Source organism: Peromyscus californicus, unplaced genomic scaffold, assembly GCF_007827085.1.
Source record: "Peromyscus californicus insignis strain IS unplaced genomic scaffold, ASM782708v3 Scaffold_7__1_contigs__length_154581171, whole genome shotgun sequence".
Taxonomy (NCBI): domain Eukaryota; kingdom Metazoa; phylum Chordata; class Mammalia; order Rodentia; family Cricetidae; genus Peromyscus; species Peromyscus californicus.
In genome coordinates, this window is record NW_026294595.1 from 121,556,792 (window position 1) to 121,578,339 (window position 21,548).

The 21,548-nt window shown below is 43.7% G+C and overlaps 1 long non-coding RNA gene across 4 annotated transcripts in view; it reads right to left on the minus strand.

The window, feature by feature from the left end:
* Positions 1-3,010: 3,010 nt before the first annotated feature.
* Positions 3,011-21,548, minus strand: part of LOC128101773 (uncharacterized) — an 87,282-nt gene continuing 68,744 nt past the window's right edge. For 3 of the 4 annotated variants that reach the window (XR_008215181.1, XR_008215185.1, XR_008215180.1), the window contains one exon: positions 3,011-9,934. This is a non-coding gene — a long non-coding RNA (uncharacterized LOC128101773). Of the gene's footprint in view, positions 9,935-11,209; positions 11,319-21,548 lie in introns of those variants that run through there. The other variant, XR_008215183.1, reaches the window with a different exon arrangement.

Below are 21,548 nucleotides of genomic sequence, written 5' to 3' on the forward strand. Positions count from 1 at the left end.
CCAGTCTGGCTTGGCAGCTTGTTGGAAAGATTTCCTGTGTCTGCCTCCCACACCCTGGCATCACACACTGGTCACCAGGCTCATGAAGCCTTTATGTGAGTCTTCGGGATCCAAACTCTTGTTCTCTCTCATACTTGCGCTACAAGTGTTTTTTTCCTACCAAGCATCTCCTAGTGGAACCTACAGACCCTTGTCCCTTATGGATGGGGTGTGCCTCCTGGAGACATTATCCCTGGTGCTCAGAGATACCCATCCCAAGTACTGTCCGCAGGAGACTCCAGGCAGGTTGAGGCCCCAGGACAGATATCTCTTTCCTGTCTCTTCAATCAGAGACTTCCCACTGCCTCAAATCCCTTTTTAGAAGTAGGCAAAGTGTGCATTGCTTTTCAAAACCAGGATTCATTCATTAGAGTTTGCCACATATTACTTTGGAGTGTATTCTAGAAGTAACCTTGGGTTTGTATAATAGGAAAGCACAGTGCATCTTAGCTTGATTATGATTCCAGCTGATCAAAAGACTCAAAGGAGAAAGTGCTCACCTCCAGTAGACCCCTGGTGCCAGCACATTCATTAAGCAAACATGATGCTGGCATCTCTTACCCTGTCCCCCACCCTCCAGCTGCTCCCCCTTTTTCCTCCCCCAGCTCATTAGCACCTTCCACAGAGGAGCAATGCTGAGATCAGATGGACAGGAGGTCTAAAAAAATATAGTCTTAATGCGGACCAGAATGAAGTTGAAACTAGTAACACGGTGTGTTTTTTCATTATTTTTTGTGATAAAATATACATAACATACCTTGTCATTTTGAGCATTGAGTACAGTTCAGTGACATTGAATATACCTATACTCTGTATAACCACAATTGTCCATCTCCAAAACTTTTCCAATGGCTTACAGAATTTGGGGCTATCTGCGAATTTTTGTTTTTCATTCTGCCTTTATTTTCCATTTATTCAGGAATTCCAGAGTTGGCTGCATTAAATAAGATGTCACTTCTGCCAGCTAACATCTCTGTGTTGTTCTTAGCATTTGTTATAGCGAGTCTGAAAAGCAACGATGCTGAATCATTAGACACGACCCTAAGTGCTTGTCAATCATTGTTGCCAGCTGGAGCATTTAGGGAAACCTGGAGACACATGTCTTTGAGGGAGTTTTCAAAGAGATTTAACTTAGTGGGGAAGGTCCACCTTGAATATGAGAGAGATCAAGCACTGGGCACCTGGTCAAAAAGAGGAAATGGGGAAATCGAGCTGAGCACCAGCGTTTATCTTTCTTTGCTTCCTGATTGTGGAGGCAGCATGACCAACTTAAGCTCCCTGTTGGGCCTTGTATGACATGATGGACTGCACCCCTCAAACTGTGAGCCAAAGTAAACCTTTCATTTCTTAAGCTGTTTTTAATGGCGTATTTGTCACAATAATAAGCAAAGTACCTGATAATAATATCAATCTATGATACCAGTATTTTTTAAAAAATATATCAGGTGCATTTCTTCTCCTTTTTTATTGAACTTGTCCTTCAGTGTGCATGGGGGGCTAGTTCCAAGATCTCCACAGATTAAAAAAAAATCCAAGAATACTCAAGTGTGTTGAATAAAAGGGCATAGTATTTACATAACAGCTTATATACACATCCCCTATATAACTTAAATCACTCCTAGACTACTTATGATACCCAAAACAATACAAGCTGCTGTGGGATGGTCTGTATGGCAAATGTGTTGCTCTGATTGGTCAATAAATAAAACACTGATTGGCCAGTGGCTAGGCAGGAAGTGTAGGTGGGACTAGCAGAGAGGAGAATTGAGAGAACAGGAAGGCTGAGTCAGAGACGCTGCCAGCTGCCGCCATGACCAGCAGCATGTGAAGATGCCAGTAAGCCACGAACCATGTGACAAGGTATAGATTTATGGAAATGGATTAATTTAAGATATAAGAACAGTTAGCAAGAAACCTGCCACGGCCATACAGTTTGTAAGCAATATAAGTCTCTGTGTTTACTTGGTTGGGTCTGAGCAGCTGTGGGACTGGCAGGTGAGAGAGATTTGTCCTGACTGTGGGCCAGGCAGGAAAACTCTAGCTACACAAGCGCTATATAAGTAGGCATTATAACGCATAATTTAGGCAATAATGGAAATAAAAAGGTCTGAGCATGTTCAAGACAGCCACACTCTTCATAGACCTAAATAAATAGTACCTGACCATCACTTGGTTGAATCTGCAGATATGTAGAAGATAGAGATACAAAAAGGCCATTATGCTCTTATTTGATAAATGAAATACTCTTGGTAGTGAATTCCTGTGTGTCTTACCCTGGCTCTCTACTGCCCAGGCACTTGGGTCCAACCTGACCCTGGTAAAGAGAACTTTATAATTAAAAATCATGGGTCTGAAGTCAGCTGAATGCTTACAACACTCTAACTTGTCAAGTTCATTTGCCCTAGCTATCCCTTTGGTGACGACACTGCTTAATGCAGACATCATGTGCTTCCCTAGGGATAATTTCCCCTGTCCTGTGACATTCTCCTCTATGTTAGAATAAACACTCTGTGTTCTCCAGTGCCTGGCCTAAGCACCTGTTCCTTTTTGTGCTTCTTAGGAGTAATGGATGTCCTGGTGATTATCAGGCATGGGCGTGGAAGAGTAAGTAAGACTCATTTCTTCAGAAAGAGCAGCCATTGTAAGAAAAGAGAATCTGGGCTTGTGTGGTCATCAGTGTTTCCATCAACTTGACAATTTATTGGAGGTATACAGTACATACAATAACATCTACAAGCCCTACCAAAACTGCAGAATCATAACCATAAGAAATGTGCAATTATTTTGAGCTACTAGGGCTTAGAATGTCTTGACATGAAGCAAAAGATAATCTACACGTAGAAGGCAGAGTAGTGTCTCAGTTCCTGTGGTATTTCAGAACACATCTGACAAATGCCCTCTGACTTCAGGACCATACTTTTTGGAAATGGTACAAGAGTCCAAAGCCATATATCTGGATGGGAGTTGCTCTCCTGTACTGTGGTAATGCTGCTTCTTGATTGCAACAAAAAGGAGACCCACTGAGGCAATCTCTAGTTGAGGAGATAGGTGCACCTCAATACTGTAGGGGTAGGCAGGGAAGCATGTAATCAAGTCATCATCTAGGGCCAGATGGGCCAACCTTGACTTTGGAACTTGCCACAAGTATAAGGGTGTTGCACAAATCCTAAATGGTCTTATAATAAAAACCCAGAGCCAGATATTGGGGTAAATGCTGAAAGATCAGAGAGACAAAGGAACAAGTCACTGCCACTTCTCACCTCGTTGCCAACTCCTCAGCTGACCCACGAATGCTCAGGCTGAATTCCATCAGTCCTTAGCCAAAAGGGCTCAGCCAAAAGGCTCTAGTTCCTGTCTCCTCACACCTTATATACCTTTCTCTGCCCAGCCATTACTTCCTTCCTAGTGCTGGGATTAATGGTGTGTGTGCTTCCCAAATACTGGAATTAAAGTTGGGAGATCTCAAGTGCTGGAATTAAAGGTTTGTGACTCCCAAGTATTGGGATTCAAGGTGTGTGCCACCACTGCCTGGTTCTTTTTTCTCTCCTAGACTGAGTCAATCTCATGTAGTCTAGGGTGGCTTTGAACTCACAGAGATCCAGACGGATCTCTGCCTCCTGAGTGCTAGGATTAAAGGTGTGTGCCACCACTACCTGTCCTCTATGTTTAATCTAGTGGCTGGCTCTGTCCTCTGACCTTCAGGCAAGCTTTATTTGATACACAACATATCACCACATAAGAGGGCCTGCAGTTCTTAGCAGAGGTGAAATGATGAAGGGTCATTTTTCAGAGACAGATGGCCTGGTTTAGATCCAGCCTCTTCCTGGTGTTAACCATGTCTTCCTGGGAAAGTATTTAATCTCTCCATGCATCTGCTTTCTTATCTGATGATTCAGAAAACACCACATCTATTAATGAAGCTATAATCTATGATCATATGGACATATCATTGGCATGTTCATTACAAGGCTTCCATGCCTGAATTCTGCTTCTGACTTCTCTTTCCTTCTGTCTCCTTGCTGTGACATGCACGGTTCCTCCATTACTTGAACTTCCAGACATGCATTCATCAACTCCACAAATGTCCACTGAGGCACTACTATGGGCGAGGCACTCTTACATCCCGGGATCTCAGCATTTGGGTCAGTTAGATACCCTGATCAATTGAGTAGTGAGCCAATCATTCATCTACCCCGACCTTGTTGTTCTTGAGTCCTTTGTGCTCTTGCAACTACTAATGAAGCTCTGCCTTCTAAGCTCCTGCCCTCTATGCCTGCTGTTCACAGACACTTGGCTTCTGCTCCACAGCTCAGATCCTTGAAAGAGATATGATCACCTCAGCTATGTTTTCAAGTCAAGCCATAGAATTATTTTAGCCAGATTTTTCTGATTAATCAATCACCCATGATCTGGGTGTCCACTCTCATCCAACTCACTGTATTATAGAGGAAGAAATGATCCGGAGGCCCAGGACCACAGGCAGCATGAATGGTGGGGTCTTCACCTACATTATAACGCCGTTGGAAGTCCTTAGGACAATACATTAAGGATGTGAGAGGCTAATAAAAAAAGAATTTCAAATTTTTGTGTTTTGCTCTTCTTTTTGATGTGGGTTGCAACAGAATCTTGTTGAGAGCCCAGTCTAGCCTGGAATTTACCATAATCCAGGTGAGTCTTGAACTCCTGATCCTCTTGCCTCTCTCCATAAGTGTTGATATTAGAGATACAGACACTACTTCTGGTTTAAAATTGTGTTCTTCACACTATCTCATTCCTGGCTTTAATTTAGAATAATTCATTGTCATTTTAAAAAGGGGGAGTATGAGGCTACAATAGACCTCTGTAGAAGTAATAGAGCGTCTCCGAGAGGCTGTTTAATCTCACATTGCACAGGCCTAAGGAGAGTACCTTCTGGGGGTCACTCCCAACGCATAGGCAACAGATGCAGGTTAGACTTTAAACAACGTCTTGGCATTGAACGTTTTAGTTTAGTTTGCCTTGTTGGAGAAACCATTGCCTTCCTTCCCATTTCGGGAGCTCTCAATTCCAGCATAGCCTGGAAACCTCCGAAGGAGTTTTCTGTGGTAGAAAGGTAGACTTGCCCCCTCAACCTTTGACGAATGAGAGTCGGTGACTGCACAGTCCAGCTACTGAATGCTCACACAACTCTCACATATGTTCCAACCATTGCCCACAAGTCCTCAGCTGCACTAGGACCCAGCTGGCCATACTGTAACCTTTCATTAGTGCAAATTTGATTATTTCTCTTGCCTACCTCACTCCTGTCCTTCTCCACCTGAATTTTCTCCAATCACCTGCAGATAAACTATTTGTGCTGGAAACCTTGTCTCTGCTTCTGGAGAGTCACGACTTAGACACCTGCAAGATGTCACTCTAAGAAACTGAGTCTAGGTGTTTAACAAAGAAAAGAGGTTTGCGTAGCTTACGATGTTGGAAAACGAGAATCGAAAACCAGGTAGTCCTAGATGCTTAACCCCTAGTAACTGTGTCCTTTCTGTCGCTGCCCCCACCCCCACTACACCAAAACAAAGGTAACTTGGTACAAAAGGTGAACACGTTTGAGTGGTCTCACTTTATAAGAAACTAGCTTCAAGAATTAACCAGGGTCCTGAGAGAACTATATTAACACCTTTGAGAGGCAGAAATTTCCCCTCGTGACTCACCACTACCCCTACAACCTCTTAATACACTTATATGAGGACCAAGCTTCTAGCTAAGGGACCTTCAGGAGCAGACTTAAATGAAAGCACCTGACTGATATCCAAACACAGACCGTCTTTGCTCCTGCTCTGTAAAATATCAAGTGCATTGGTAGTTGTTTCAGTCTGCAGCTACAGAGAAATGCAGACTGCAGATGGTGAGGTGAAGCCCTTGTGGGAGGGGCCACTGGTGAATGGGATGCTTGCCTGCCCATTTTTGAAATGGTTCATTCTTCCATTTTAATCTCATTCATTATTGAATAATTAATAATGATTTATATGACATTGACATTTTTCCCCCAGAAATCTTGACTAACTCTTTGACAAGAGATTAATAAAGAGTGGGACTTGAGATGTCAAGTTTTTATGAACAAGTGTCCAAGGCCGTCTCTGGATGGGTATTCTTGGCTGCATTCACCATGCTCTCCAGAGACTGAAAAGCGATTGTTTAGCTGGGTAGAGAGAGCCATGCTGAATTAAATTGACCTGCGTGATACAGAAAGTAACACTGAGCACATTTTACCAAGGGGTCTTTGAAAGAAATCTATTTTATTGTAGCTGAGCATGGAAATTATTTTAAGGAAGTGATTATCTGCCTAATAATTTAAAATGCATGCATGATGTCAGCATCCAAAATTAACCAGACTGGGGGAACAACATGCTTGGTCTTGAATAAAAAGCTAAGTGCATCTTTAGTTCTTTCTCTGCTTTTTTTTTTTCCTATTAGAAATATGAATTTGACTGTTTTCAAAAGCCAATTCTTATGCCTACATCCTGAAAAGAGAAGACATTTCCATTTATACTAAATGCTGACAGCCTTGCTTAATCCAGATACATATACACCTACAAGCACTTTTGTTCCAGATAGAATTGTTACCCTGAAAGGAAATTGGTGTGCTTCTTTAGGGTGGCTGGAGTTTTAAGCTTGTCTTCAATTTCAAATAACTTTATTAGAAGGCCTGGAGATAAGAGTGGACACAGTAAGGAGAGGCAGTTGTTAGGATGAGAAAACCCCGTGACGCTAGAATTCGCTAGAATTCTTTCCTCGTAGGCTCTGCCTACAGCTGTTACCTCAGATAGAGTTGGAGCCCTTCACCTTTTGGGTAGTGACTGGACAGATGTGTGTTTAAAAACCAGCTCTAGCCTGCAAGGCCTTCGATGTGTGCCATGAGACTCCCTGGACACTTGCAAAGCATTACCTTTCCTCTGGAAAGGCTTCCTCACGGACTGTTGCCAAGGTCAACGTTCTCTAAGGCAGCAACATTTTTTTTCCTCTTCAAAGGACCTTTATGTACTAACTCACTCCCACCTGCTGTGCATGTAAATTATTCATCAGTGATTCAAATGGTATTTTGCTGCAGACCATCTGAGCCCCTCTATGACTATGGGGTGGGTAGAAAGAGAAGAGATTGGGGGGCAAGTGTTAAGGGGTTCCATCTCTTAGCATCAAACCAAGGCAAAATGGGATGGGACAGAAACAGACAAACTTCTCCCCTGAATGAGAAACTTCACCCATGATTCTTGGGCACCCATCACAGCCCTCAGTGGTCTGGAAGCAGGGTGATGATTCCAGTGTTATGCTCTCATCCAGAATTTGTTTCTGAGGAATGGTGTCTGTGGCATTTCTCACTGAGGTGTTGCAGAATCAGTAAGTTTTTAGGGGGAAAGCACAGTGGATTAGTCACCTTCCAAACTGTTTTTATGAGGAAAAATGAGCCTTGGCTTGTAAGATGGAATAAAATGCTGTGCAGAGAGAATTCTGGGAGGAATAAGAAGAAAAGATCTCGGCTTCTCCCAGCTCGGAAATGATCCCTCCCCACAATCTGTCTTCAAATTCCTGGTGACTGCTGATTGTGTCTGGTGTCGCGTCTTCAAGGTGCTCACAGTTTAGGGACCAAGGACGGTGGCTTCTCGTTCACAATGGCCGTCTAAACCACTTTGCATTAAGAATAAAAACCTTTTTAAAGGAATGTGTCAAAATAATTACATTTTTAATGCATTCCTTGATTCCACATCACACAAGCAAGCACGTCAGCCTCCCTTGAGTGGATGAAAAAATGTCTTTCTTTCAGTGAGGCCTGTTCTCTGAGGTACCCACACACAAGAGTAAGGCATCCTGCGCCTGTCATAGCCGACTGGGAGGCAAAACACTGTAGGAGCTGAGTTTACCTGGAGCTTGGCTTTGCTGGTGTCTTCTCTTTCATAAGAGAATTTTTTACCCTTCAGTGGTCCTCTTGGATGCCAGAAACACTGTAGGTATTTCCAGCATTTCCCCCACGCTTTCTCCACCCTTCCTCTTTTTAGTTGCTAAAGGCAAAGTTCTCTGAAACACTGATTATTTAACTCACAAATCGAGATTGTAAAAAGCATTAAGGGCTGACTAGATGGCTCAGCAAGTAAAGGCGCTTGCAGCACAGGCCTCATAACCTGAGTTCAAACCTCGAATCAGCTCCCAAAAGCTGTCTTCTGACCTCCATATTCGGAACCTGGTATGAAAACACTAGTTAGCACTCACATACACACATATCATAGGCACATCTATAAAAAAAAAAATAAAAGGAAATTTAAAAGAGAAACAAAGGACTGAGTTGTAAGTAGCTGGAATGTAGATTTCATCATTTTGTGAAGAATTCTGTTCAAATACATTTGAAACCCATTTTTAGGATTTCACAATGAAGCCCATTAATGTTTTTCAACAACACATTAAAAATTCAACAGCTAGGTCCTCCGCATGGCCTGTTTCCATGCAGACTACCTGGATGGCTTAGTTTAAAATTGATACCATGAGTGGCTTGAAGTGTGTTTCATCAAATGTTTCTATCAAGTGAGATATTTAGGGAACACATCTCATTTTTCATATCCTGAATGGCCTGATGTACAAATCACCTCATCTCTATAAAGCAGGGAAATCATTTTAATTTGGTAAAGTGGGAACAGATTATTGATGTCTGTTCCTGTTTACTAATAGCATGCTAGCAATAAATAGCATTCATACCCCAGAAAGCAAAAATTGCTGACTTGAGGGGAAAATAAACCCTACACACAGGCACCCATGCATGAACTTTCCTGCATGTGTGCCTGCATGCAGGCGCACGCACATGCACACACACACACATACACACACACACACACACACACACACACACACTCTTCTTTCTTCCTTACTCTTTCCTTGTGTGAGTGGAAAAAGAACCGCTTCTAGGCATGTGAACAGAGTCAGTGAATATGGAGTTTGGAATACACTGATAGCTGTGGTCTCTCTTATGGCCACTGTATTCCCCTACCATGGATGGGTTCCATCCTGTTCTTCCCTCATCCTCCTGTGCATGTTTAACCCACAGCACCTAGAGTCCTGAGGCTTGCAACGACTTGGTCTGCATTTGCTTTAAAATTATGCCCAGATGTCTCCCAGATGTGCATTGTACCACCAGCCCTGCTCTATCGTCTGCGTTGCTGGGAGCTGATTCCGTGGGCAGTGTCTGGTGTTTCTAAGATGGTTGGAAAGCTTTGACTGGTAGGGCTGGGCAATTAAGGCCTTGATTCCTAAGGAGCCCTTAGGATGATGCATTTTTCTGCTACAGGAGGAATTCCCAAGAGTAAGATGAACATCACGGTCCATATCCTCCTGCCGCTAGCCTCTGGAAGCCAGTTTCAAAACATACCTTCCAGAGTGGCTTGCACACAGTGATCTAAGTATCTGAGTGTTCCTCCTGTTTGTCTTGTTATATCTAAGGGGTGAGGGAATGAATGTGACGGCTGTTGTTTTTGTTGCAGGGGCCGGTCCCCTGGTCCCCTGCCTTGGGTTCACAGATGCTACAGAGCTGTCTTGGATCTTCAGACACCAACACATGCACACTCAGCGGGTGGAGCTTTGTGTCCCAGGCCTCCTGGGAGGAGGCAGTAAACCTTCAGATCCCAGCACAGCCCCTCAGCAACCCTCTACCCACAAACTTCTCCTAATTAAGCCAGCCGGTCTAATTATGGGGTGTTCCATCAAATATGTCTCCAGATGCTTCCGATGCAGCCTGCGGGTGCTGGTCAAAGCTGGCGAGGCTTCTGATCAAGGATGCTGGCCCTGCAAGCACACCGCACACACGTCCTGCTCTCGCCTGGATGCCTGGATGCGCTTGTCTCCAAGTACTGCGCAATCTGCCCTTGCTCATTTGCTCCGTTGCCTGTCGAAAGCATAGAACGTAATTACTAAAGTTAAGAAAACATCTCTGTAATTAGCTAGGCAACTCTAAGCACAAGAAATGGAAATTAGTCACAGTATCATAAATTAGTTTGTGCATACATTACATTCAAGGATCACCCTTGGGGCTCAATGTTTGCAGTCTTTGGCGGCAACCCCCTGTATCTCAATAAAGCATTCTTTCCCGGGCGAGTATGTCACAGGAAAGGGAGTTTCACTTGAATTTCAACTCTCTCTCTCTCTCTCTCTCTCTCTCTCTCTCTCTCTCTCTCTCTCTCATTTCTTTTGTAGTTGCCCATCAGAATAAAATCTAACATTCAAGGGAGAGAAAAAGGGACGAGTAAACAGTGATTTTCTTGTTGATTCTATTTTCCTTTGTGGGGCTCTATTAACTTACAGCCATCAAAGTGTCTCCAAGCAGGGGGCTCATCAACTGCATTGTTTCAGTTATGAGGAGCAGCAGTTATAAACTCTTTAAATAACCCTGATTTTCAACTATTTTCGCAGTCCCTTCTCTTGCCAGCCAAAGCCAGGAAATTGGACTCAGGCACACACAACACAGTATTTGCATCAAAATAATTCAGCGGGCAACAGCAAGCCACAATCACATCACTCGGAAGGAAGGAACAGAATACAAATTAAAGGAAGAATGTCAATTTTTTGCCATTAAGCTTCAATGACCATTTGAAATGGTGCAAGGCACAAAGGTTCCTGATGAGCGTCATCTAGTTTGATTATTCATACTTGTGTTTCTGCTTGAATTAAGGCAGGAGTGCTGCAGCCTGTTAAGGGAAAATATTTGAATTGTAGTGAACTCTCACCTTGCCGCGCATCCATTTACTTTTCAAATGAATACTAGATAAGTTAGTGCATTTTCTAATCGGCCTGTTTTCCAGTGAGTGCCATCATTACATACCAATTTCCTTTAGAAGTGCTTGCTAAGAAACATTAACTACTTACAAATAAGGAGCTGTCTGTCACAGGCTGCAGTTTCGAGCTCACTGCCTGCTTTCTGTGAGGGTAGTTGCTAGCCGTAGAGTCGGCATTTGCCCGGCTGGCCTTGGCTTCGAGGCCTTTCCCTGATTCCTTGCTAGTCCTTTAGCAGTAGAGGCAGGATTTCTGCCATGTGCCGCCCTCCCAGAGCCAGGCAGAAGCCTGCTATGGTTGTGGATTGAGCCATCTTGTCGCCAGTTGACCATGTCACTCAGCAGGTGCCCTGGGTCCACTCTGGCTTCTGATCCTAACTGCTGAGGTTGACCTGGCAGGCAGTATGAATTCTGGTGCACACTTTGAATCCAAGGCTGAGTACAGGTACCATCAGCATGCCATTAGTTTCTGGATTCAGACTCTGCAGCCAGTCAGTGAATCTGCTCAACATGAAGAAAATGGAAGAGAGAGATTGTGAAGGTTGTTTTTGGGGAGAAGTCCCATTTAAGAGAAATGCATTTTAGGCTGGGCGGTGGTGGCGCACGCCTTTAATCCCAGCACTCGGGAGGCAGAGCCAGACGGATCTCTATGAGTTCAAGGCCAGCCTGGTCTCCAAAGAGAGTTCCAGGAAAGGCACAAAGCTACACAGAGAAACCCTGTCTTGAAAAAAAAAAAAAAAAAAGAAATGCATTTTAGGCTGGGCAGTGGTGGTGCTCGCCTTTAATCCCAGCACTCGGGAGGCAGAGGCAGGCAGATATCCATGAGTTCAAGGCCAGCCTGGGCTACAGAGTGAGTTCCAGGAAAGGCTCCAAAGCTACACAGAGAAACCCTGTCTCAAAAAACAAAAAAACAACAACAAAAAAAATTTAAGAAATGCATGTTAGACACATTTAGCATGTAAGCAGAAACTCCCAGAATGGAGGAAGCATTAGAACATTGCTATGTCCTGTAGATACTTCAATTGAGAAAAAATTTGTGCTCAATCAGGGAGCTGGGGGGCTTAATGGTTACTAATCGGGGCCTGTACTTGGCATCACCAGGAACTTCTTGAGGTTTCTCCATTATTGAACATTACTGTCGCACATTTGCCAAGACATGTCAGATATTGCTTTTCATATGTTTATGCACAGGGAATGGAATCCAGGGCTTTGTATGTGCTAAGGCAAGCACAGTCAAGGTATAGAGAAGAGAAATGCCTGAGATACTCCCCTCCCTCCTGAAAGGAATGGAGGCCTCTAAGAGTGCTGATGTGGTCATAATCCAAATGTTACTCATTTTTTAAATAGAGAAAGATTCGAAAAGATTATAATCACAAAGCCAGTTAATCCTATAACTGAATTCAAATGTCAAATGAAATATGGGCAAAGTTGGAAATGAAGGGAAATACTGAGCAGGGATCATGAGCACTCAATAGGAAAGTGATAAAGCAAACTCCCATGAAGTCAGGGCTTAATTCCTTTTTTGTAGGGGAGCAGGGTTTTTGTTTGTTTTTTATTTTTTGAAACAGAGATAGGGTTTCTCTGTGTAACAGCCCAGGCTGTCCTAGAACTTACTTTATAGTCCAGGCTGATGGGTGACATCACTCTGGATGCTGTGAATATGTTGCTCTGATTGGTTGATAAATAAAATGCTGATTGGCCAGTAGCCAGGCAGGAAGTATAGGCTGGATAAGCAGACAAGGAGAATTCTGGGAAGAGGAAGGCTGAGTCAGTAGACGCCAGCCCGCTGTCCAGGGAGCAGCATGTAATGACACACAGGTAAAGCCATGGAACACGTGGCAACATATAGATTAACAGAAATGGGCTGAGTTTAAATGTAGGAGCTAGTCAGTGGTAGGCCTGAGCTAATGGCCCAGCAGTTTTAATTAATATAAGCCTCTGTGGGTTTACTTGGGTCTGAGTGGCTGCAGACCAGGTGGGACACAGGAAAACTTCAGCTATACCAGGCTGTCCTCAAACTCAGAGATCCAACTGCCTCTGCCTCTGGAGTGCTGGGATTAAAGGCATGTGCTACCACTGCCTGGCCAGGACTTTATTATTAACACACACACACACACACACACACACACACACACACACACACACGAACACACACACATGAACACACACACACACGAATACACATGCACACACCACATGGAGAGGTATCTAAAAAGGCAGTAGAGTCACTCAGCTAACTATGCATTTATAGAAATATATAAACAACCATCTAGAAAGACTGGAATGTCCAAAACCATTTTTTAGTCTCCTTTTTAACATATACATTCATCTTCATTCATATCTCAAATTCTGGCAACTTGTTTTACAATTTTTTAATATCATGCATACTTTAAAGCTTCAAAGAAATAGCTTTCATGCAAGAGAACATAGGCATTTCCCTTTTTCTGTTGCTTTGAAGACGGAGCAATATGTCTGAGAAACTGCACACACAAGATATAAGCACCCACAAAATATGACTGAGAGAAATGCAAATGACCCTAACTTCTCCCTGCCCTCACTTCTGCCCTCCTGTTAGTGCCTCCAGACATTCCTCTGTGGTTGTGTGACTTCTTTGGCCAATGGGCACCTCAGAAGTAGCACAAGCAGAGACTGCAAAGGAGGTCCTCACTCACCTCCTGCTGTGCCTGCAACTAAATAAACTTCAGATGTCCTGCTGGACCACAAGACGCTTGAAGAAAAACAGCCTGCCTGACTGCCAAACTTGTGGACAAAGCCATCATCTCCTACCTGGTCATCACACACCTCATGGACATATATAAGCAAGGGTCTATTAGAGGTCACCTAAGCCAGCCTGGCCTAGAAAAACCACCCAGACATTAACAGCATCAGGAGCTAGGCACAGAGTCACAGTAAGTCCACTTTCTTAAAAATTATCTTTGGTTATTAAATCACAAAGTCTTTTTTTCATATTGCTAAGCAATCAAAAAAAAAAAAAAAAGAAGTAGCTGTCACCTGGCATATCAGCAATGCCCGTGAGTCTCGGTAGCCTGTGTGGCTATCTTCATGCCTCTGGCTGTCCCACTAGTTTCACCAGGTCACATAACAAGCAGGCCCTTAGCCAGAAACACACGTCAGTTAGAAATGACACTTCTCATTGTCTTGAGGACTGCACATGTGAGATTGCATGTGGGCATACATGGAAGTGTAGTATGCGACATCAGGGCCCTGTGCATGTTGCCTGGAATTTCTTGAGATTTTTTTACATGTGTGCTTTCACTCCCAACAGACAGTTTCTGCATCTCTTTGTCAGAAGGTAGACAAACCTTGAGCATCAGCGATGCTTTGCTTGAGACTATGAAAAAGAGAATACCTGAGGCATATCACTCAATTTGTGATAGATGAGCAGATGTATGAAGACTCCACGCCTATCTCTGAGCAGAACAACTTTGGGGCATGACCCCAACTTCAAAGCCCCTGAATTGTTGAGCCAGAATTACCCTCCATCTTCTCTGGACACCATATCTTTGCTTAGTCTCTGATTGGCCCATTTCCCCTCTCTTAACTGAATTCCCCAGGATGCAATTTTATTTATTAGTTGACTGATTTTTGTTTTTACAGCATTGAGAATTAAAAACTGATCCACACCTACTCCAACAAGGACACACCTCCTAATCTCTGTCAAGTAGCACCACTCCTAACAGCCAAGCATTCAAATCTATGAGCCTATAGGGGCCATTCATTTTCAAACCAACACACACACACACACACACACACACACACACACACACACACACAGAGAGAGAGAAAGAGAGAGAGAGAGAGAGAGAGAGAGAGAGAGAGAGAGAGAGATCTTCAAATAATCCAATAAAAAATTGTCAGAGGACTTGAACTGGTATTTTTCTAGAAATATACACATAAATACAGAAGACCATGCTCAGTATCGCTAATCCCTATGAGAATGTGGAAAAATGGAAACCCTTGCATACTGTTGATAGGATGCAAATGGCACACTACTGTGTAAAATAGTATAAGTGGCTCCTTGGAAAAAAAAAACATTAAAAATAGAATTACCACATGACCTATCTATTTAACTCCAGTATAAACTGGAAACAATGAAGACTAGCATCTAGATGAAGGGTATGTATAGCCATATTCATTACAGTAGTATTCTCCATAAATAAGAAGTGACAGCAACCCAAATGTCAATCAACAGATGAACAGGTGAAGAAGGTGTCCTTGAAAAGACATACTAACACATGCTATAGGTTGGGGCCAACCTCAGACTTTGTGCTGAAGCAGAGAAATCTCTGAACCATGAGATCACTCTCATACAAGACATCGAGAGTAGACAGATTCATAGGGATGGAAAGTGGCAGTGGTTGCCAGGGACAAGAGGGAGGGAGAATGAGAAGTTGTTTAGTGGGTATAGGGTTTCTGTTTGCAAGAGGAAAGGGCTGTGAAGATAGATGGTAGATAGACGGTTGCATGACATTAGCAAGACACTTCATAGCACTGAACTGCGTACTGGAGGAAGACAAGGTGGAAGATTTTGTTATGACTATTTTATCATAATAAAATAGAAATTGAAAAACGAAAACAGCAGCAAAAAAAATTTGTTGTGTGGCCTGGAAGGGCTCCAAGACTTGGCTTTGGTGGTGTCACGGAAGGAGTTTGGGTTGTGAACTCTCTTGCCTTGCCTTCTGTATTGCCAACTCTTCACCCAAGGGGGTCCTTATTCATCTCATTTCCAAAATGTACTCTCTGTACGGTCATCTCCAGAACCTTCGACCTGTCTCAAGCATGCGCCATCAAGCCCAGCTTTGTGTGTGTGTACAACTGAGCTGTCTCTCCAGCTTCCCATCAGCAATTCTTTCAGTCAGCTGGTATGGGTAGTTCACACATGTAACCCTCGCTCTGGAAAGGCTGAGGCAAGAGGGTTGCTGTGAGTTAGAAGCCAGCCTGAGCTACATAGTTCCAGGCCAGCCTGGACTCCAAAGTGAGACTGTTGTATAAAAACAAAACAAAGCAAAACCTTCTGAGACAGATTCACACCAATCCTGGTCTGGCCTCAAAGTCACTATGTAGCCAAAGATGACCTTGAATTTTTTTTGGTTTTGTTTTTCAAGACAGGGTTTCTCTGTATAGACCTGACTGTCCTGGAACTCATTCTGTAGATCAGGCTGGCCTCAAACTCACAGAGATTCACTTGCCTCTGCCTCCAGAGTGCTGAGATCAAAGGTGTGAGGTACCACTATCCAGCAACCTTGAACTTCTTATCCTCCTGTCTCCACTTCTCAACTACTGGGATTATAGGTGTTTACCTCATTGGCTTTTACAGCACTGAGAATTTTAAACCCAGAGTTTTGTGCATGCTAGGCAAGCACTCTATCAACTGAATGATCTACACACACTTCACTCCACCCCCACCATATACACCGATAATTCTTTCAGTCAATATTTTGATGTTGGGTACTGACACTTTTAGAGACTCAGATGGATCTCATGATTCCTATCAGACATCTCAGACACAGATGAACTAAGGTAACACACACACCCAGAGGTGATACTTCAAAGTACTGTCATGGGCTGGAGAGACGGCTCAGCAGTTAAGAAAGCACACGCTGTTCTTGCTGAGGACCCAAGCACAGTCAGTTCCCACACACGAGTCCAGCAGCTTACAACAACTTGTAACTCCAGGGAAATCAATGCTCTCTCTCTTCAGGCATCTACGGCGTCCCACATGTGCATAAACCCTCTCCTGCATAATCATAATAATAACAATAAATCAAAGTGACATTGTGATGTCATTTGTCTCTTGATTGGGCAATTTTTCTGCTGGGTAAAAATAGCCTTTCTCCATGTTTACTTACTTCTCTAGAACTCAGAGTCCAGGGTCTCTGTTGTCTTTTGGATACTTTTCCCCTTTGTCATCTAATCCCCCACCCAAAGTCACCTGTACATATTTATGTCAATTCGGGGAACAGAGAACAAGAAGGCTGTACTCAATTTTACGTCATCAACTGTACCCGACCCACCCCAAAATTCTAGGCAGAAAGTGTCATGTTATAGTTGGGGAATTTAAAACAGAGAGGTAACTATTGTGAGACAGACTTTCTGTGCCAGGAGGATACTCAGTACTCAACAAAACAGAAAGCAGAGCAGATTCCAATTATGCTGGAGTCCTGAGCAGCCAGCATCCACCCTCAGTAATATCCAGGCTGCCACTCCAGAAAGCTAAAGTCCAGTCCAGTCAAAGTGGATTCATCATTCTCTGATAGAAAGCTGCTTGGTATTTCTGGGTGGTGGTGGTGCACGCCTTTAATCCCAGCACTCAGGAGGCAGAGGCAGGTGGATCTCTGAGTTTGCAGCCAGTCTGGTCTACAGAGTGAGTTCCAGGATAGCTAAGGCTACACAGAGAAACCCTGTCTCAAAAAAAAAAAAAAAAAAAAAAAAAAAAGCAAGGAAGAAAGGAAGGGAGGGAGGGAGGGAAAGGAGGGGGAAGACGGAGGGATAGGGGAAGGAAGGTAGAAAGGAAGGAAGGAAGGAAGGAAGGAAGGAAGGAAGGAAGGAAGGAAGGAAGGAAGGAAGGGGGAGGAAATAAAAAGAAAGTTGCTTGGTATAATTCAGTATACCCTGAAACCTGTTTTGCTACATGTTCAATGAGCGGTTCAAAGCTTGTCCTCCTATAATTCTAGGGAAAACACAGGAGTTCCTACTCAGGGCGTTTATGGTGGAGAAGAGGCTTGGCCATCCCATGTTTCCCAAGAGCCTCCCATTTGCCAATCTTCAAGATTCAAAATATTGTGATTGTGATTGGGTAAAACCCACCAACTGCTCTTTGCCTAGTCCATTACGGCTGTTAACATAAATACAGAGGAAACTCTCTCTGGAATGTAGACCCCTTACCCAATGGTGAATGAACTTGAAGTGGAGCAGTGGACATCGGGAGAGTGATTACATAATTAAAATGACTAGATTTTAAAACCCTCACTCAATTATTTGATTATCTTTCTTTCTAATTTGCAGAGACAGATTTTTTTTTTTTTTTTTTTTTTTTTTTGGTCAGCTGTAAGAGCCAGCTGCACAGGGCTATATTATGAACATTAGGAATGGTATTTAATTGTATTAAGTTAGATTTAAATTTCACTTTTGAAACAAGAAAATATATACAACTTGGAGTGGGGTATAGGTATAATTTGAGTTCAAGAGAAAGTTGCAAAGTTGAACATCACAGTCTAGAGTTCTATAAGGACTCTGCCTCTCCCTCACTCACCCTGATGCTTTCTAGTTTAATTTTCATTGGTGGAAGGTTGGGTGATGTGAAAATTAACCCATGTGCTCTCATGAATTGTATATACACATTAAAAGTATTTTCTGAGATCTGCTCTGCATTCTACAATACCCACTGTTGCTGCTCAATAACAAAATTTCCTCTGCCATTAAGTCCAGATTATAACTTGGGAGGAGAGTTTAATCACAGTATTAGCGAGACTCTGTATTCTCCTTCACCCTGTGACCCAAATGTTGGATTAACATGGACATATGGCTTGATCCTGCTGATAAAGCCTTTGGGGTCAGCCTTGGGGGCCAAACTGACACCTCTCCCTGGTGGTCCCCATTTTTCAGCTTCAGGACCTTGAAGGCAATTGTCAGTCCACTCTTGTACAGCAGCCTGTGGGTCATGGTGGGCTGGGGGAGAAGAAGTCAGAGAGAGGAGAGCTTGCTGTGTCCACAGGGTCATGAAGCACACAAGCTTTAGGGCAAAAGAGAGACAGGAGAAGATGTGGGGAAAGAAAAAGTCACCCTACGCCTGCTCCAGTGAAGAGACGTGAGCACAGAGCTTCTCGCCACACCCCGTCGCCGCTCTAAGGTTCTGATCCATCCACAGCACGAGCACCTTCTCCCCAGTCTGTACCAACAGGCTCCGATATGAGTGAGAAGAAAGTGGAAGACACAGCCGACTTTTCCTAAATCCCTGAGATTTAGAACAGCAGCAAGATAATGCCTGCCTCCCACCATGATGGAGAAGTGCCATACGAGCACTACCACTGTGGACCATTAGGAAACTGGCCAAGACTCTTTGTTGGAATGCAGCCCCAGACTGCGGCTCTGAGAGACGGAAATGTACAGAGAGACCCCGTGTCCTGTCTGTCTATCTGAAGATGGAAAAAAAAACTTTCAAGATGGCAGTGCAGAGAGGTGGAAATCGAACGCACAGTGGTCTCACTGAGGTGAGGAGCCAAAGACGGAAGTTTGGGCCTGGCTGGCTGCAATGTTAGGCACAGGGTGCTAAAGATCATCAAGGTATCAGAAAAAGAGCTCTGTTCGTCTGTGTAAAGTCCATCTTAACGTGTTGCCCAAATATACCTTTGTGTCAGTGCCAAGCAATGACTCTACAAGGTCTGAGAGAACGTAATCCCTGGGGACTGTGGGCCAAATGCAGATGAAGGAGTTTGTATAGGATTGATGTTGTGGCTTGAATGTGAACCGTCCCCATAGGCTGTGAGTTTGAAACCTAGTCTCCAGCTGGTGGCGCTGTTTTGAAAGGTTGTGGAACCTTTCAAGGTGGAGCCTCACTGAAAGAAGTGGGTCGTTGCGGGGTGGGTCCTCTGATTTTATAACCCTGGCCCTACTTCCCACCTGCTCTTGACTTGCTGACTGCAAATGCAATGTGACCAGCCATGTCATGGTCCTGCCACTACGCGTGCCCTGCCGTCCTCAAACCATGGGACAAAACAAACCGTTCCTTCCTTAAGTCGCTATTGTCGGAGTGGGGTGGGGGGGTGGGGGGGGTGGGGATTTGTCACATGGATGAGAAAAGTAACGAATACAGATGGGAAGATGCTGGTGTTCGGAGAGATGCTGTGGAAGGCCCCAGGCACTGGAAATAAGCAAGGAAACTCACCACCTGCCATGACAGTGGGCAGCATGCAATGAAACTCAGAACTCAAAAAAATGTATAAACCCACAAAGAATTAGGAAATGTGATCCCTAGCAAGAAGTGAGGAGATGAGTCAGTTAAAAACACGCATAGTGATGACTGCAGAGCGGGAATTAATAGGCAAGGACTGGGAAGCAGCTGGGGAGGTGGTTCAGTTGGCAAAAGAGCTTGCCTTGAAAGCATGAGGACCCAAATTTGATACCCAGAATCCATGTTTAAAATAAAAAAAAGCCAGGTGTGACTTCATAATCCCATGCTGAGGAGACAGAGTCAGGCAGATCCCTCGACCTTGCTGGCCAGCCAGCCTAGCCTACTTGGCCAGTTCCAGGCTACTGTGCATGTGCATGCACCCAAACACACACACACACACACACACACACACACACACACACACACACACACACACACAAAACCACCAAATAAATAAAATTTTCAAAATGTTTAAAAAACTACTGCCATGTGAGATCTGGAATGTTCTTACACATTTAGCAGGTAGGTGATTAATAGTCAACCCCATGCCCTGCAGATTTAACTAAGTGTGAATCAAAAATATACTTTAAATATCAATAAAATGTTGTTGTTGTTTTAAAGATTCTGTGTTCCCATTTTCTGAACTATAGAGGCTATACAGTTCCAAAAGCAACAGGAATATATCACCACTTTGTGTTAACTGTTAAAACCCATCTCCTCTCTCGAGTGTTCCTCCAGCAAGATTTACTGAGGAAAGTTGTTTGATTTATATATTTCTCTCCTTATCATTTATGGCCCCACCCCATTGTGCTATGACGCTGGGTTCTATCTACAACCATATACCCAAGTTCTATATGTGAAGCTCATTATTCGGCCATGCCAGGGAGGGACTACAATATCCAGATCATATATGACAAGGGCACAACCCAGGGCATCCAGACCGACACCTGTTTTTCAGTCTTTGTGCTTAAACACTTCATAGTTCTACTGAACCATGAAAGAAGAAAGACTGTAACTAAAATAAGGAAGGTATAATTTGAGCAATTTAGGTACACTCCAAGCCCCCTGTTCCACTGTTACTATGTATACAGCCCTGGCTTAAAGAACATATAGGGTGTCAACCTGCTGAAGTTAATAGTCTCTAGGCATCACCTCTATCATATAATCTTGTAATATATGACAAAGGGCTGTAGCTGGTTAGAAATAGTCTTAAGTTTGCTTTGGGCCAAGGAGTATACACATAAGAGATTTATTCTAAGGATTTGACTCACAAGATTATGGAGACTGGCAATCCCAATATCAGCAGAATGAATCGGCCATCTGAAGATCTGTGAGAGCCAATGGTTTAGTTAGCCAGAACTGTTGATCTGAACCTCAGGAGAGCTGAGGCTGCAGTCCCAGGCCTAAGCATGGCCGACTCAAGACCTTTGTGAAGAGCTGATGCTTCATTAGCAGACAAGAAGAATTTTCTTGTTCAGGGAAGGACAACATTTTGTCTTACTCAGTCCTCGAGTGGATTGGAAGAGGCCTGCCTACATTAGCTAGGCTCACATGGTATACTTGATTCAAATGTTTATTACATGCAAGGTACCCCACAGAAACACTCTATGGTGGTTTGAATAAGATTGCCCCCCCCAAAGGCTCATATATATTTAAATGCTTAGGGAATAGTATTAGAAGGTGTGGCTTTTTTGGAGTAGGTGTGGCCTTGTTGGAGTAAGTGTGTCACCAGGGGTGAGCTTTGGGATTTCAGAAGCTCAAGCCAGGACCAGTGTCACTTTCTCTTCCTGCTGCCTACTGAACCAGATATATAACACTCA